This window comes from Pempheris klunzingeri, chromosome 18 (genome assembly GCF_042242105.1).
Source record: "Pempheris klunzingeri isolate RE-2024b chromosome 18, fPemKlu1.hap1, whole genome shotgun sequence".
NCBI classification, from domain to species: domain Eukaryota; kingdom Metazoa; phylum Chordata; class Actinopteri; order Acropomatiformes; family Pempheridae; genus Pempheris; species Pempheris klunzingeri.
The window spans coordinates 16,093,356-16,110,181 of NC_092029.1; the positions used below are offsets into that span (position 1 = coordinate 16,093,356).

The window sequence follows — 16,826 nt, forward strand, 5'->3', positions numbered from 1 at the left end:
CACAGTGTGGGTGTACAGATTTCATGTGCATGGGCAGATTTGGTCATTTAGTCAATCAAACATGATGTGAAAGCTACTGCGCCTCACACAACTATAAATGAAATGTTCGCCCAAGTATGTGTTTGCCTGTTGGTTTGTCCACAATGGTGTACTACCCCTCTCTTCCAGACCACACTTTGTATCACCATGGAGACTTGAGCAGTGCATGTTTCTGTGAGTGTCAGCGTGTGTGCGAGAGAAATGGAGGGAGAGAGACAGACAGAAAAAGAGGAATGGATTCCTTCCTTGCCCACAGATTTCTCACAGTGATCAACTTCTCAAAATTCAATTCATTACTGCTGTGTTGCTGTGTTGTATCTTATGAACCCAAAACTACCTGCATGGATCAATGCCACACGTTGTCTGGGAAAATGTGTTTGTAATATGGGGGAACTGACCCTTCAAAAAAGATCTGAGGTGCTTTGTTGAGCTTTCTGCAGCCTTGTGGGCAGTGCTCATCACTCTACTGTCTCGCCTCTGCTCTCTAACGCTGTTAGTGAGTTGGGCCTGTTTGAGCAGCATGACATCCTAGACTAGGCTTCGGCTTGGCTTTAAACATCTAAGTGTTTGAAGTCTAACAGGCGGAAACTCGAAAGGTAAAAACCCAAAGTCTTTCCTGTTTCACAGCCAGGTGTTGGTGAGCATTTGTGTGTCTGGCTGAGAGATTTCCATGTGCACACACATAGTGCATAAGGCTTGTGTTGTGGGAACATTTTTGATATGCTAAAGAGGCCTTTCATTTTTCTGTTTGGGATCAGATTAAATAATAAGACAAAAAAAACATACTGTAAATTTAGCTTAAAGCTCACAAGGAGTTATGTGAGTTGTCTCAACTGCTGTATTAGTGGAACAGATATACATCATCTTGGCTGGATAATTAAAGTATTTCAATTTACTCTCAAAAGAGATCGTGAATTATAGAACTGAAAGAGCATCACCATCCATGAACTTCCTCAGAGGGGTTTTCTTCTATACCAGTGAAATGATTTAATGTTAAGCTTTTTACTTCCTTGCAAATATCAAAGGGCAGTACAAAACTGGCATGCCTCAAACCCGATGCAGGCCAGTGGTTCATCAGTCTTTTCAAAGCCCCTTCCACTGGACTCAAATTCACAAAATACCATAGAACACAATTGCACAACCACAAAAGTAGCGTAAAAGAAGTAGAACCCCAGAATCTTTTCTCAATTTCTCTTATAGAGTAAAAAGCTGTTCCACTGACAGTGAAGTCAAATCTTCAACACCCAATCACAAGGGTCGTCACAACACAATGTGCATAGTACTACAGATAGACAACTTTGTGCAAGTGGCTTCATGTATCAAAGAAAGAGCAAAATTCCATTTAATTCCCCCAAAATGTACTAGCAAGAGCACAATAGTAAATGTCAAAAGTAGCAACAACACTACACACCTCTAAAGTCACTCTCAAAAAGTGTATACCTGCAGATTGACTGTCTCTCTCTCTCTCTCCACTGAGGACTGGATAGTACTCTATAATGGGAAGTGGAGAAAATGAGAAAAGAAGAGTTGGAGAACAGACTGAGAGGGCACAGGATCATACTGCATGTTATGTTCGGAGGCTGGGAATTGAAATGAATGAATGTGGCATAGCGAGCCTCTCTGCAGTCGCAGAAGACCAATTACTCTGACAGATACTCAGTAACCTTTAGCAGTGTCTAAATGAGGTCGATTCCTGAGGTAAATATTCAGCATCACTGTTCGATGCTGCACAGTGCTGCTGAGGTTGTCTGCTGGCCCAGTCAACTGGAAACTGTCAGCAGAGGGACTTACTTGCATCTTACAGATAACGACTGGGACCATAAGCATGACATTACCAAACCATGAAAGCATTGTTGTAAAAGCCAAGCAATTCATATTACAGATACAAATCTGGTAATTCATAGGGGCATGTTTAATAGTCATTTTCCTTCTCTGAAACCTTTAACTGTGGACTTAATTTCATTAACCTCAAAGCCTCACAAAATACTTATTTGCACAAATATAGATTTTGGCTTACATCATGCCAAGGAATTCCTTCATGGCCAGTATATTCAGGTGGCATTATCCCCGGCCAGTAACTCCTCCAATGCACTATTTCAAGACAGACTTGAGGTGTGAACCTACTTAATAAATAGGATAATAAATTAACAAATTTAAATACTGGATCTTTATTTTGTATTGGTGCTGGTACTTTCTTCTGAAGCACTGTACAAGCAATACATTTAGATTCATGCTTTACTAATTTCATGTATCATTAATATAACTATCATCACAATCATTAGTATTCATATTTGTGGTAGCAGAAGAGGCACCAGCAGTAACAGAAGAAATGAGTTAATATACAACAGAGGGTTTGCAAACACACAGGGATTTATGTGATGTGTCATCATTAAAATGTATAAACTGTATTATGTGACTTCTACGTCACGCTATGCCACCTCTCCCTAAAAATGTTACTTTCCAAGTAAAAAATGTAACAAACTTAGGTAATAATCATTATAGAGAAATCAGAAACAACATTCTGGAATCTTTTCTCTTTTGCTTTGCCATTTTGTTGTGTTTTTTTTTGTTACTTGTGCTGAATTTAAAAGCAGCTGCTGGTATTCAGCTCCAATTATACCAAAATTAATAGACTTTTTTGTCAATTCATTATCTATGTGTTGAAGTGTTTGTTTGCCCGCAGACACCTTTTTGCATGTTCAACTGGCCTGCTGTGCACTAGCTACTCGACTTCCCTAGCAATTAATTGGAAATAATCAATTGAAGTGTGCCGACTGAAAACTATCTCAATTTTCCCTAAAATTAGAACCACAACACACGATGCTTTAAATTCATAGCTACATATCATTATATTTTCATGAAATTATAAGAAATGATTGGACCCATAAACTATTGAGGAGTAAATTACAATTTTAACCTACTAGTGAGTACAATACCGTGAAGGTGTCATTATTGTTACTATGGAGATTTAAAAATATGTAAACAAAGTACATAGCACTGCTTACGCTTGTCAAGCAGCACAGGTGTGTCTGGATGGGCACCGTGTGACTATGAATCTGCTCCAGTCCACAGTGAGTCACACACACACACACACACACACCTGAAAATTACAGCGCAGACAAGCTCTGTAACTAACTGACTGAGAGAGGCTTAACAATGTCAGGACACACAGTCATAGAGGGAGCACACAAAGCTGAGCAGGGGGTTCAGTGAGTTCATGTGTGTGTTTGCGAGTGTAGCTGAGGCACAAAGACCAAAATCATCCATTTCTTCTCTTCATTCTCAGACAAACTCTTGGAGTGGAACTGGTGAATATTTTTAGACAGACAATCGTAGAGTGAATTAGCGTTCAGTATCCATTAATCAGCCTGCATTGTAGTTTTCCTAGGCCTGTGCTTAGTGAGGATCACCACCTTGCAATCACAGACCACTTATTTAATGATGGACCTACAGAGGCAGGGGAGTAAAGAAAATAATAGAATTTAAAAGACATGAAAGAGGAACAAAACTCCATAACTAGCTCCAATTGTGCCGTTTTTCTTGTTATCAAATCTTTGACAATTATACACCTGTTTCCCCAGACAGACGACATTACCACACCGACTGGTGAGTCAAGTCAAGTCACGTCATGTTTTTTGTAAATCCTGACAACTCATATTATGTCTCAATAGATTATGCATGCCCAGAGCAGAAAAAGTTTCAGACCCAGCCCAAGCTCTCTAAGGAGAGAAGAGAGAGGAACTAAAAGCCTTTGGACATAAAGAAAAAGATGGGTGAAACTCTCAAGAGAAAATTCAAAAAGAGATCCCCCATCCTGCATGACTGGGGGTGCAGAAGTAGCTGTATGTGGGGAAATGGCAATTACAAATAAACAGAAAGAGAGAGACGCCAACTCAGACTTTAACAGCATGGGCTCTCAAACACCTGCTGGGCATAGGTGTGACCGTTAAGGCAAGACATCTGTGTGTGTGCACATGCGTTTGTTCACAAGTGGGTGTACAGCCACTCCAGGCAGCACAAAGAGCCTTAGGACCAAAGCAACATGGAAAAGATCCAGATTATGACTCAGACATTCGGTGTGCACCCACAAGTGTCTCTCTGTCTCACACACAAATACACACAAACAAAGGACCCAGATGATGAAGAATGTTACATCACATTATTTTTTTTCTCACCAAGTCATCTTTCCCAGGCTCAGTGACAGTAGTGTCTCAGTTTTGGGTTTATACTTTGTGTCAGCGTAGATGGGAAACCATCAAACTCTTCAGTCATATTCAAACTTCAGTGAATATCAAGTACATGCAGAAAGTTTCAAAGTAGTAATGAAAGCTTCAAATGTTCTCTGGGAACTGCAATTCACAGATACATCAACATTCAGCTATGACTGCTATGAACCAAAAATCACCCAAAACAATAATTTTACTAAATGCAGGTATTTCAAACCTCTCGTGTGTCAAAATGTAACAGGAGTGGCCTCGTGTTCCTAATTGCTACACAGCCATTTGAAAGCCAAACAGCTTTTCATCTCAGCTTGTCGGAGTGTAGATGGCAAAATGGCAGACCGAGACACAGAGGGAAGATAAGGAGAGAAAAAAATATAAATCAAACATTATTCTCTTTGAAAGCTTCCAGGCAGCAGGCAGTCCAATGTGTTGGAGTTTCAGCTCAGGGCCTTTCAAAGTGAAACTGTAATTGTGTGGAAAGATAAACGGGCTTTGCTGTTTTTCCTCCCTCTGCAGAGCTCGGCAGTGGGGTGGGGTCTCCTCCCTGGCTCAAAGAAATGTAAAATGGGCTTTTTGGGTGCTCTGAAGTCTGCCGTTGTTGTCCTTTTCTCTCGAGTGTGAAATTGCAAAAGCGTTCTAGGGCACACACTCCCCATTCTCCAGCAATCACAGAATGGAAAAGGAGGCAGTGGGAGGAGATGAGCATAGAGATTTGACTGAGTGATGAGAGAGGTGTGTGTGTGTGTGTGTGTGTGTGTGTGTGTGTGTGTGTGTGTCTCTCAATAGTTGCAGTGTGCGGCTGTCACTTCATGATGGAATATATCAATTATGCTATGCTCCCAGGTACAGAAAAGGTTTTCTTTAAGAATAAATATGAAAATCTCAGTTTTATAACAAAATATGACTGTAGAAGAACCTTAATACTGACCAGTAACTCTAAAGACAGATTTAATGTTGTTAGTTAGAAATGCCAATTACTCTTAAATACTCTTACCTGTTTAAAAAAAAAAGAGCTCTCCTTTGTCTTTGGGTGTTAAACTGTTTAATCTTTCAATAAAATCAAGTTTGTTATATTCGTAATATATACAGTACATTCAAATAATAAGTAAAATCTACTTTCAGGAAGTGTGCAGCCAGATTTGCACTCGATTGGCTACATACTACATAAATGATATGCGTTTCGCTGTCACCGCAAATGACATATTCTTCTTTATGTGTAGATGGCAGTGTCTTAGATTTCCTTTGTATTATATTGTTCTTCTATGTAGCACCTTCATTGTCCAATAACACTGAACTCTTTTCTGCTGCTTCCATAAACACATAAGGTAGCCATTACTTTCTGCGCTGCACAATACACTCAGATGCCCTTTTATTAGGTTGAGACTGTGGTGCTGTTGAATTGTACTGCTTTATTCTGAGAAGTGTTTTAGATATTTTGTCCACCCCCTTTATATGAGTGAGGGCAGAATAAATACCTGGAAAAATAGACCCCATAACATGTGCTTAAAATATCATAAGCAAAAACCTTCAGTGTCTCCCATGTATAGATTAGATTTTTTGTTTATCTGCGCTAAACCTAAATAATATTAGCAATTTGACACCTTTACTTGCTAGCTTGAGAATATACAGTTTCTAATGCTTTTAGGTGTCACAACACACTGTCCAAACACTGTTTACTCCATCCCTCTGGATTAACAGCCTCTTTCTACAGGGACAAAAAGAGATAGGAGTGATAAGAAAAGGAAGGGGAAAATATGGACAGGGATTTAGACGAGAGACGGACTAAGAAAAAGTGCCACTTAGTGTTTCAGGTCCACAGAGTGCAACAATGACACAAATAGCTATGGCCTTCATACAGCCCCTGCATGCAAGTTTGTTTGTGTGCGTGCGTGCGCGTCCACTGTTCCCACTGCAAAAGAGCTGAAAACACTGGTTTATCATACCAGTACATTGTGAATACATACAGGAAGAGTGAGTTTACCACAACAGCTTGTGTATTGTTGCTTCTTCTGCAATGCAATGCAGTTTAATCAAAGCCACAAACCTCCACAGCACACAATAATACCAATTTCATCCTCATACAAATAACACACACTTCCTCGCACTCCTCTTACTGTGTTTCAGGCGTCCAACACTCCTTTAACCTCCTCTCTACCTGCATGGTGCAATGAGATGTTCTTCTACTTACTGTAAATTGACATACCTTTAGCAAACACATTCATAAAGTAAAAGATGAAGCACACATGTGAAACACGTGAGGGTTATTAATGTAATTATACGTGATTATAGACGCTGATCCATATCCAAACAAATAACAAAATAAACTTGCGAACTCTTCAGTGTCACGTTGGCTTTTAACTGTCCGCACAGGACAGTGGTATCTGGGTCACATGAGCTCTGATGAGTCAGATCCATGCAGCCAATTGATCTCGTGACGGGCTGATTTATTATATATGGCAAGCAGAGAGGGTTTGGGGAGGGTGGGGGTTGGTTGGTTGGTTGGTAGGTAGATAGGTAGGTAGAGTGATTTTCCCTGCAGGCTTATCTGTTATTTATATGCTGATAATGGTGATGTAACTACATTATCTCACAAGCACTCACTACACTGCTCATTCCAAGATCTTTGAGTCGTGCACATTTGAGATGACACTTTTCAGCGAGCATGTCCTTAGGTTGCTCTTCATAACGCTGTAAAGAGTCAACACTGCTAGCTGATCCACATTTGTGCACTGGTTGATATGTGCATCAGGTATTTCGCTGGTCAGATGCAGAACAAACATGTTCCACCGGTGGCTGTAAGATTCTCTTTAATCTAGTTTGCATTAAATTGTTCTGACTTTATCTGAGTGCAGCCGTGATTTCAAGGAATGCGTTTGCACAAGCTTGGACTGTTCAGATGGCGGGATGCTGTGCCATGCATATTTTTCTGCTCCATGTCATTCTGCTGAGGAAACCCCATTAGATAACAAGCATTAGGCTGCCCACCCATCCATTTGAGTGGCATAGGTGGCTGCTAAATGCACTCATGAGACAAAATAAGTACAAACAATTCCTATACCACGGATAAAATGTCTTTACTGACTGACCACCAAGCTTCTATACAAATAAAAGGTCAAATTTTTTGACTAAAAGCGGAGATCTATGTTGCTGGTCTGATTTAGCCAAAAACTGGGGGGGTGATAGACACACTCTTCTACAAACTTCTGGCTTTAGCAGGATTATAATTGGCCTGACTGAAGTGGTAAAATCTTTGGTGCTATACAAAGGTTGGTGTGTTATTTTCACTTTGCATTTCCGTAAATGGCTCGTCATGCAGCCCTTTGTTTGGATTTTCTGTTGAAGTTAAGAATATCTGTTTGTGTCGCTCTTGTTTGGTGCTTGTTAAGCCGCGGTGCCCATCATTGCTCTAGACAAATATATACTTCCCGTCTTTAACCTCATTGTTGGTTTCATGGCCTGACTGCAATACAGAGCACTACTGACAACAATCAATGATTAACTGTAGTGTGTATTTATATGGGAAGATATTATATATTACAGATGTTTACTCTTAGCCTCACCTAATATAGACGCAGAATTAGCAAAAGGCTGATGGGCTAATCTGACAAATGCATTGGAAGCGCGACAAGCATCACTGACATTTACTGCAAACGCATGCTGTCACACCTTGTTCACTCCTCTTGGGTGTCTCCTTAAGACAATAAATAAGTAAAGAGTGGAGAACACATGCATGCACTCAGGCACACACGGCCTGAACAAGGGGTCCTATCTGAAAGGTTCCAATCCATTTCCCATAGCCCTTTTGTGCCTAAAAATAAGCACCTGAAACTAACCAAGCTGCAGGCATCATATCTCAGATTCGCTGAGGACCCTGAATGTAGACTAGCTACACGGTGTATGTATGTGTGTGTGCGTCAGTGACACACCAGTTCAATACTCAGTACTGGTAAAGGTGTGATTTTAGCAAAAAGATTAGAAAAAAGTTATAATTTACTATTTTGCGCTCTTTTCAAAGCTGGTTAATTAAATTTAGCAGCAAGGAGCAGAGTTGGTTGTGCTGATTAACATCATGTCCATCACTCAGTAAATTCCATAAAATCTGCCATCACCAAGGTATAAAAAAAGCCAACCAGACAGAGGCAAGTAGTGAGCCATGAAGATGACAGCTGAAATAGCCTTGAAGAATTCTCTGAATAACAATTAAAAGCTTTCGTGCATCAACACTAAAAGTGACTACTTCTCCAACCCGTGCTTGTCAAGGCCGTTGTGTCTCCTTCTTGACTGTTAAAAATAAAACCATCATTCGGATGAAATTTGGCTTCACATAAGCACTCAAACTCATTATTCTGTCTTCATCCATTCAAATACATTCAATAGAGCAAAATACCATAAAAATAATAAAACGCATTCCACACGAGTGGCTCAGTCAGCTGTGCTCAGACAGCAGTGATGAAGCCACCTGGTCCTCTGCTAGAGCCACCTCCGCAGCACCACCAAGAGCCCTCTAATCTGTGCCAATCAGATGACGCTAAACAGCCATTTGTTGTGGAGCCGGGCACCAGTACACGCCCCCTCCTCATTCCGACAGCCACGGCAGACCCTAGCAAAGCGCTGGCAATGGAGCAAGAGCAGGCGCAGCAGTGATGGTGACAGAACTAGCGGAGTGTTGAATAATAGAGAAAAAGTAATTAACATGGTGGCTGGGGGCTGATGCGCTGTAGACAGATAAAGAAAGGAAATGAAGAGAGGGTGTTGAGAAAGACGATGGAGAGGAGATATGCAGGGTAAGATGAGGAATTAAAAGAATTAAACAGCAGGGGAGTTCAAGGAAGGAACGTTTTGGAAGAGCGGGACAACAGAAGCTGGGAACTGAGATAAATAGAGTAAACCAAATCACAGCCCTGTCATCAAAACTAAAGCGTAAATATAATCCTGGTAACAGGCAGCAGGGAAATTGTCATATTCAAATTATATCATACAAGGACTTCCCTTCAAATAATGTATGTAATATGTAAAATATGAGACCAAACCTAAAATCCATACACCAAAGCAAATCTGGGCTGCCGCTTGACAAAAAAACCCCTTTGATGCATCAGAAAGTACTGCTATATGAAAGTTCAGAGATGGAGGGAGAGAGGCAGCGGCAGAACAGAAATGTAGATGATAATTACATGTTTCCCAGCAGTAAGTTCGTCTCACTTACTCTAATTCAATACTGCTACTGTAAAGTTCACTTTTAGCTGGTAACACAGGGTGCATTCTCAGTCACATAAAACAGAGTAAATGAGGATGTCTCGTTATCCATTGCCTCAAAGTACAGGTGACTTATTTAGCCACAGAGAGAGAGGTGGGGGGGGGGGGGGGGCGTGAATTACAGGCATCAGAAAAGAGCTGCAGTTTTCCAAAATGGCGCTGCTCTGCGTGGGCAACGGTGAGCTGCAAACAGCACTGCAGTAAGGAGCGGAGTGGGGAGGACTGACAACTGAAAGCAGCTCACTCTACGCAAGAAGACAGAGGAGAGTAGACAGACAGACAGACAGACAGACAGACAGACAGACAGACAGACAGACAGACAGACAGACAGACAGACAGACAGACTCATGGGCAGCCGTGGAGAATTGAAAACTGATAATTAAGGAAGGGAAGCATGAATGAAGCCACAGAGGGAGTCTACAGATTCCTACCTGAGTTCAGAGGATATCCACATTAACGTGTTTAAATTTAGGAGTTCATCTTTTTCAGCACTAAAAAGCATTTCTCACATAAAGACCTTTTCCCAAACATCTCGATCTTAAAAGTGCCAGTATAAAAGCCAGAACATTTGCACTTATTTTCATCAGAAGGGGGAAAAGAAATTAAAAAACTAAAACTCAAATCAATTAAAGTGGCTGTTTATTCTGTGCAGTAGCGTGTGGGTAAAGTTAAAGCTTGATACAGGTGGCTGGAACGTGCAGTAAATGTTACTGAAAGCCCGTTCCTCGCTGTTACTCTCCGACGCAGGGCCGTGCCAGCCTTTGCTTTAGCCGCGGAAGCCGTCTCACATTCCAACAGGAAACACATCTCAGTCACTTCCTGTTTCCCGTGAGGAAGTCGCAGGTCGGACAGGGAATGGGTGAGCCAGATGCACTTACGTCTGGGTAAGAGTGAGTTTAAAGTAAAAATAAACCACTTACAAACTGGTTCTGCAGTAGCTTCATAAACAGCCGATTATTATTATTATTATTATTAAGTGTTAGGTTGTGTTAACACCACTTTTATAACACATGCTCTCTTTCCATTGGGACTACTAATGTCACTATTAGCGACTTATATTAGTGCAACTTAAAGAAGTTTAAGTCCAGAGCGTCCGCACAGATTCTTTGATCAAGGTTTTGGGATGTCCCTTCCTGCTGCTGCCAACATTTCCACACCATCGGTTTTTTTTGTATTGTTATTACTGTAGACAGTTACCTGCTAATATTGCATGAATCTGCCATTTCCTCAGTGCATTTAGATGGCTTGATAATCACAATTCACAGCATTAATGCCTTACATTAGGTTTCCTTTTGAAGACGGGTTCCTAAACATGTCCCACTGTGTTTTATTCTGGACATTACACACTCCTTGTTTTTTTGTCTGTCTGTATTTTTATGTCTGCTGTCAACCCTCTTCTGTGAAGCACTTTGTGTCATCTTCTATAGAGAGATGCTCTATAAATAAACTGTACTTATATCTTGCATGGTAGAGGCCATTTCAGGACCTACCATACTTACCACAGATATTAAGACGACACAGGTATAACTGCAACCTGAACCAGCTGTCTTCTAAAAACACAAACTATGACTTTATTACAGCTGTAAAGATGAAGGTTTTTGGTTTCCAGATTTTCTCAGCCTTTTCTTCTTTTGTGCTCAACACTCATTGATTACTGAAAGAACTACACACTGTATCTTTACACACCACAGCAGGGTTCTCCCTCAGGACTGCAACTGTGATTTTGCGCAAATGTGATCTCACATTTCAAACCCAATTCTGCACGAAATATTGTGTTTTTCTGAATTTACTAAGGAGGACCGTTGAGAATCATTTGGGAAAATAGAAATCACAGTTATAGGATTAGTTTTTGGACACATGAGACAAGACAGATCCGGCCGATGTTCCGGCTATTGTATAATTTTAGCCAAGTAACTGCACATCTGTGGTACCCCTATTTGTCCAGCCTGACATAAGATCAACTGCAGAACCACCCCAAACAAGCAACCCTGTCAAATCTTTACCATTAGTCATGACGGAAAAAATGTAGTAGTAATGAGCCTCAAAACAATCTACTTTGATAAGAAACAATGTATGTTTAATTTTCTCTCTGCGCTGCAGCAGTTATCCATAAGGTAGCAAAGGTGGTCGTGATCTGAATGAGACCGACTCACCAGGACACCAGCACCAATTTACTGAAATTGACACTGGACAGCAATGACCTGTGGTTACTCTGAGGCCATTGTCAAAACCTCCGCACTGCTAATAGACCCGGTGGCAGTAAGAAATAAATTGCAGAATTTGTATGGAGGCTCCTGCTGACAGGTAGGCAGAGGTTTTTGCCAATTATAGGGGGAAAGGGATGAAGCAGGATAAGGCGGACCACTAAAATAGACCTAATGAGGACGTGGTATGATTGCTGCGGGACTGGAGAGACACACGCTCATTTGTGCCCACAGCAAGCAAATTCGATTGCTAGAGAATGGCCGAATGAAGTGGCAGAGAGAGCGATAGAGATAGATAGGGAGAGATAATGGAAGTGAGAAGGATTGATTCCTCACTCAATGTGAGAGCATGTGGGAGGAGATGAGATGCTGAAACTGAAAGTGGGAAAGAGAGAGATAGATACAGAAAGTAAGTGAGTAGTCAGTCCATCAAGTCAACTGTCCCCTCACTCTCCTTTTCTATCCATCCACCCATCCTTTCTTCCATCCATCCATCTCACTCATGAAAACACAGCTGGCAGAAGTGGCGCTGGGGGAACCATCCATAATGATACAAGTCCTCAAAGTACAGTCTCGCTGCGTGCAAACACATGTAGGCCTGTAACACAACCTCTGACACTTTGTCAAGGCTGTGCAGCGTTTACCAGGCGCTGAACAAAACCTGAAAAATCAGGGCAGACACATGACGGGAAGGGAGCGCTATCTCAAAAAGAGCTTGTTTCCATTCAGGCAACATTTAATGGGCCTATTATATCAGACTGAATACAGATGTAGCTACGATCCAACCTTGACATCCAAAACTAATCAGTGTTGCACTTTGGCGTTCATAGGGAATCAATGCACAGCCGATGCAATGGATACCACTGCATGTGAAAAAATAGTACCCTCGAAAAGGAGTCCTGCTTGAACATGGAAGTAAAGGTCGATCCTTTTCCCTCCTGTGAGGGATACGACCATTAATGGCACTTCCCCTCACTCACTGTGACTCGATACCATCTGAAGCGACACTCACTGCCCAGTGCAGAATGGTTGGAAGATTTTATGCTGCAGTGCTTTTTAAGTGTGTCTATGGGTGATTCCACCGACCCCACATGTACATAAAACATGGCAAATTAAATGTTTAGATAGACGGCCTTAGCAGGCATTTTTAGCCTGAAGATGCCTGGCAAAATCTCTCTATAGCGTAAGGGTATCAAGATAAAGAAAACCTTTAATGAGCTTAAAACTCATTGTGGCCTAACTGATGACTTTGCATGCACAGCCAAAAGTAGGTTTTGGACTTTAAATAGGATTCAGTTGCAATAATCTTTAAATAAGTGAAATCCATTACTGTCTTAGATCAAATACCGTGTTAGTATTAACAAAAAAAAAGATGACATGGCATTGGCACTGCCTCGGAACAATAGAGAGGCTCATGTGCACAAAGGGATGCTGGACATCTTCTCAAACGTATACTGTAAATATGGATTTCATCTTGTTTATACTCACTGACTTCCAGAGGCCTAAATTATCAGACATCCACTCCCTTTATTGACCACTGGTGTCACTTTTGGACCCTAGTGGTGTTTAACAAAAACACCTTTTTTCCCTCCGTTTGATTCCTCTCATTAAATCCCATTGTTATACTTTCTATTATCACCTCTGTCTCTCTTCCCTGGTGTGTGTTTCTTTCATTCGCCGCACCATCTCTCGTTCCTTGTTTTTCTCCCCCTCCTTCATACTTGTGTGAATATAGTAGTGTCTGTAGCTATGTGTCTATGTATGTGTGTGGGAGGGGAGGAGAGCAGCATTGCTGGCTGGAGGAGGAGGTGAGAGAGAAAGAAAAACGAAGCGAGAGAGGGAAAGAAACAGAGAGAGAAGCAAAGCATTTACGGGAACAAAACATGCTGTTTCAATCTCATGGATAGGGCCGCCTACTCACTACTTCTTATCTCAGAGCAGATTACTCCCCATTTCTACTATCTGCATCATTCCCAAAGGTTTATATATTATATTATATTATATTATATTATATTATATTATATTATATTATATTATATTATAGTATAGTATATTATATTATATTATATTATATTTCCTAAGAAGTATATCCTACTGTATTTAGAGTCTAGGCCAACCAGAACATTATCCCTGGCATGTTTGCCACTGACTGAACTACATTAGAGTTGCTAGGCCCACCATCAGTCTGCATAGTGTAACTCCATATCATAAGTAAGTGACATTAACTTCTTAGTGCTAGGAAAGACCTAATAACTTCACTGTGGACAATAGGAACTCATTTACAACAAATTAAGGGGGGTTGCCTTTTTCACAGAGTCTCAGTGATAATGAGCCAAACCAAATGCTCCATAACGTTTGGGAATGCAGCAGAATGTTACATAATGGAAAGAAAATCATGGTTTTGATTATCTTTTTTTTCTGATTGTCACTTTTTAAATCTACTATTTACCTGCTTGACCTCAGCTGGTTTGACAAAAGAATTCTCATGTGAAACAAATAGCCAAGAAATTAATGTTTAGAGAAAAAATGGCACATTAATAGAAACAGGGAGGTCTGTCGCTAAAAACCTTTTTAAAACACATTTTTACCAAATGTGGTGACAATGACTGAACTAGGTGTTCTTTCCTCCTGTAGTAGCACGGTAATACAGGGTCATTTCAGTTCAGTGGGGTTTGGTTTTGAAAAGAATAAGTCAACAGTAGAACAGTTACCTTGACAACATGTGCACAAGTGCTGCTTGGTGAATTCAAACTAAATTTAATAGAACCAACTAATGGACGACAGAAGCAGCCCCCCTCCCCCCCCAAATCCAACTGAGAAAGTTTAATACGCACTGATGAGCCCAGTATCTTCTCAGCACTGGTGAACAGCAGATGACACAGTCTGAAGGTTCTCCGGTGATCCTGAAAGAGAGAAAGGGACTTTTTAAAATAAAGAATGATGTATGTAGAGATATTCCAATCCCATGGTTCGATATCAGGGCTGATCCTAATACATTTTAAAGGTATCAACTAAGGGAGCTCTGATCAATTAGCCAACAATCATGACCAAGGTCAATGTTCACTCTAATTACTGTGATCAGTGGTCTCAACAAAGGCCAGTCAGAAGAGCCACTTGGGTAATGCAAAACAGCTCCAGTTTGATTGACAAGCTACGCACAATTTAGTGATAAGGCCGACAACAAGGAGACAGCTGTTGCATCCCGGTGGAGAGGTGAGCAGAGGAAGCAATGGTGAGCTGATGTTTGTTTTATCCTTGGAGGCTACTGCCACAGGGCTAGAATCTGTCGTCTGTCCACAGCGTCTTAAGTCCAGTAAGTCTCTCAATTTTCAATGGATAAAAGCAGACAAACCAGAGAGACATTGCTCCATCTGAGGTCTTATCCAATTAAAATCCTCCGTTGTTATCGGACCAGTGTTACGCTGTACACACGCAACCGACGCCAGGGGTACTACAAAGCAAGATTAGTGGGTTGGCGAGGTATGCTGAGCCTAAAGCCAGGGTATAAAATGACACGAAGGTGGCTTCATCTTTGACCTGGCTACTTCACCATTAGACTGCAGCCTTAACCTGTCATGCTAACTTATAGGCCATATTTAACTTGATGTGTTTTTTTACATTTAACTTTTATACTACCAAATTTTTTCATTTTTTTCAATTGTCTCCAAGTGGGAAAGTCGAATATGCTGCACATGTTCCCTGGGTCCTGATCAGAGCAGCTGGGCTCTACAGTGTGAGCTCCAACACTGATAGATCTGAGCTCAAACTGATAACGCCACTTTGATTTCAGGAGACACATTCTCCAAGTTATCTTTTATCCATATCATATCAAGAATTTATAACCTTAATACTTCTGAAACAGGATTTTCAGTATTTGGGTCAAGTATTTTGTGAAAAGTAAAGTGTGCCAAATTATCAGGCTTCAGCTGTTATTTCAATGTAGCAGATGCACATTTAATCATCATTTAAGTAAATCTAAGAGATCTATCAGATTGGACTCCCATACTTAGTTGATCAGGAAATAGGATTTATTTAAAAGATCTATTTTAGATTCATTTAAAATGCAATTGTTCTACAAAAGGTAGAATGAGAGTGGTGTGACAATAATAAAATGACACATGCTGTTAAAGATCTTAAAGCTGGAGTGGGGGACTTTTACATTTACATTTAGTGTACATTAAAGCCATCGCCAAACAAGTTCACACAATGCTGATTAAGTCTATCACCGCTAGCTACAGTTATATCGCACTTTATAGCGGAGATTTTGAATCTGGTATCTGTGGTGTGGGTCAGTTATGATTGGTCAGCCGGAGCTGAGGGGGGGGGGGGGGCACAGTGATGAAGTGGGCTACAGCACCTAGGAGAATGGCAAAGTCTATGTTGGGAAAAACTAAAAGGAGTCCAAGAAAACTTTCTGATGCTCCAGTTAAAAAAAACACTAGAGCTTTAAATCATTAAAATCAGTATTGATGAAATGACTAGGACTTACTCAAACCAGGAAATTAGAGCACTAACTAATGATTATTTTCTTGATTAAGCCATTAGTGTTAAACTTAACAAGTGCCTCAAACTTCTAATCAATTCATTTTCTGTCGAATGATGATCAAGAAACTGGACAAACCGTGTGGTCTCAACTATAACATCCAGATTTTCCAGTGTCATTCTAACATCTATTGTGCATACTAGAACATCTTCTTCATAGTCCTCAAGACTGAACCTGTTCCACAGCACTGGAAAGTAAGATTTGGTTTTGCTCTCAGTGATACCTCCTCCTCCTTTAGGCACTAGTTTTCTTTAATACTCTTATCTAAAAAGAAAAAGTCCCACGGAGAACAATAACCTGTTGTTCAAAGGAGCCCTGATGAAAAAAAGACAGACAACAACAAGAGCCTTGGCTTTCCTTTTGTTAATGCAAATTAACCCAGGAGGCCCAGGAGTGTATGCGTGTCTGTGTCTGTGTGTGTGTCAGTGTTTGCCAGCACTTTATTCTATTTCAAATATTAGAAATGGAAGTCTTATAAACTTAGAAGATCTAATTGACACTACTGATCCTTTCAGCAAAGTCTTTCAGCTTGTCATCAACTCCGAAAGCATCGGGGGGGATATC

At 40.8% G+C, this 16,826-nt stretch overlaps 1 protein-coding gene across 1 annotated transcript in view; it reads right to left on the minus strand.

Moving 5' to 3' along the window:
* Positions 1–16,826, minus strand: part of sipa1l1 (signal-induced proliferation-associated 1 like 1) — a 71,328-nt gene that overhangs the window by 30,882 nt on the left and 23,620 nt on the right. The window contains exon 3 of the mRNA XM_070848922.1: positions 14,554–14,622. The gene's annotated coding sequence lies outside the window, so the exon portion shown is untranslated. The remainder of the gene's footprint in view (positions 1–14,553; positions 14,623–16,826) is intronic.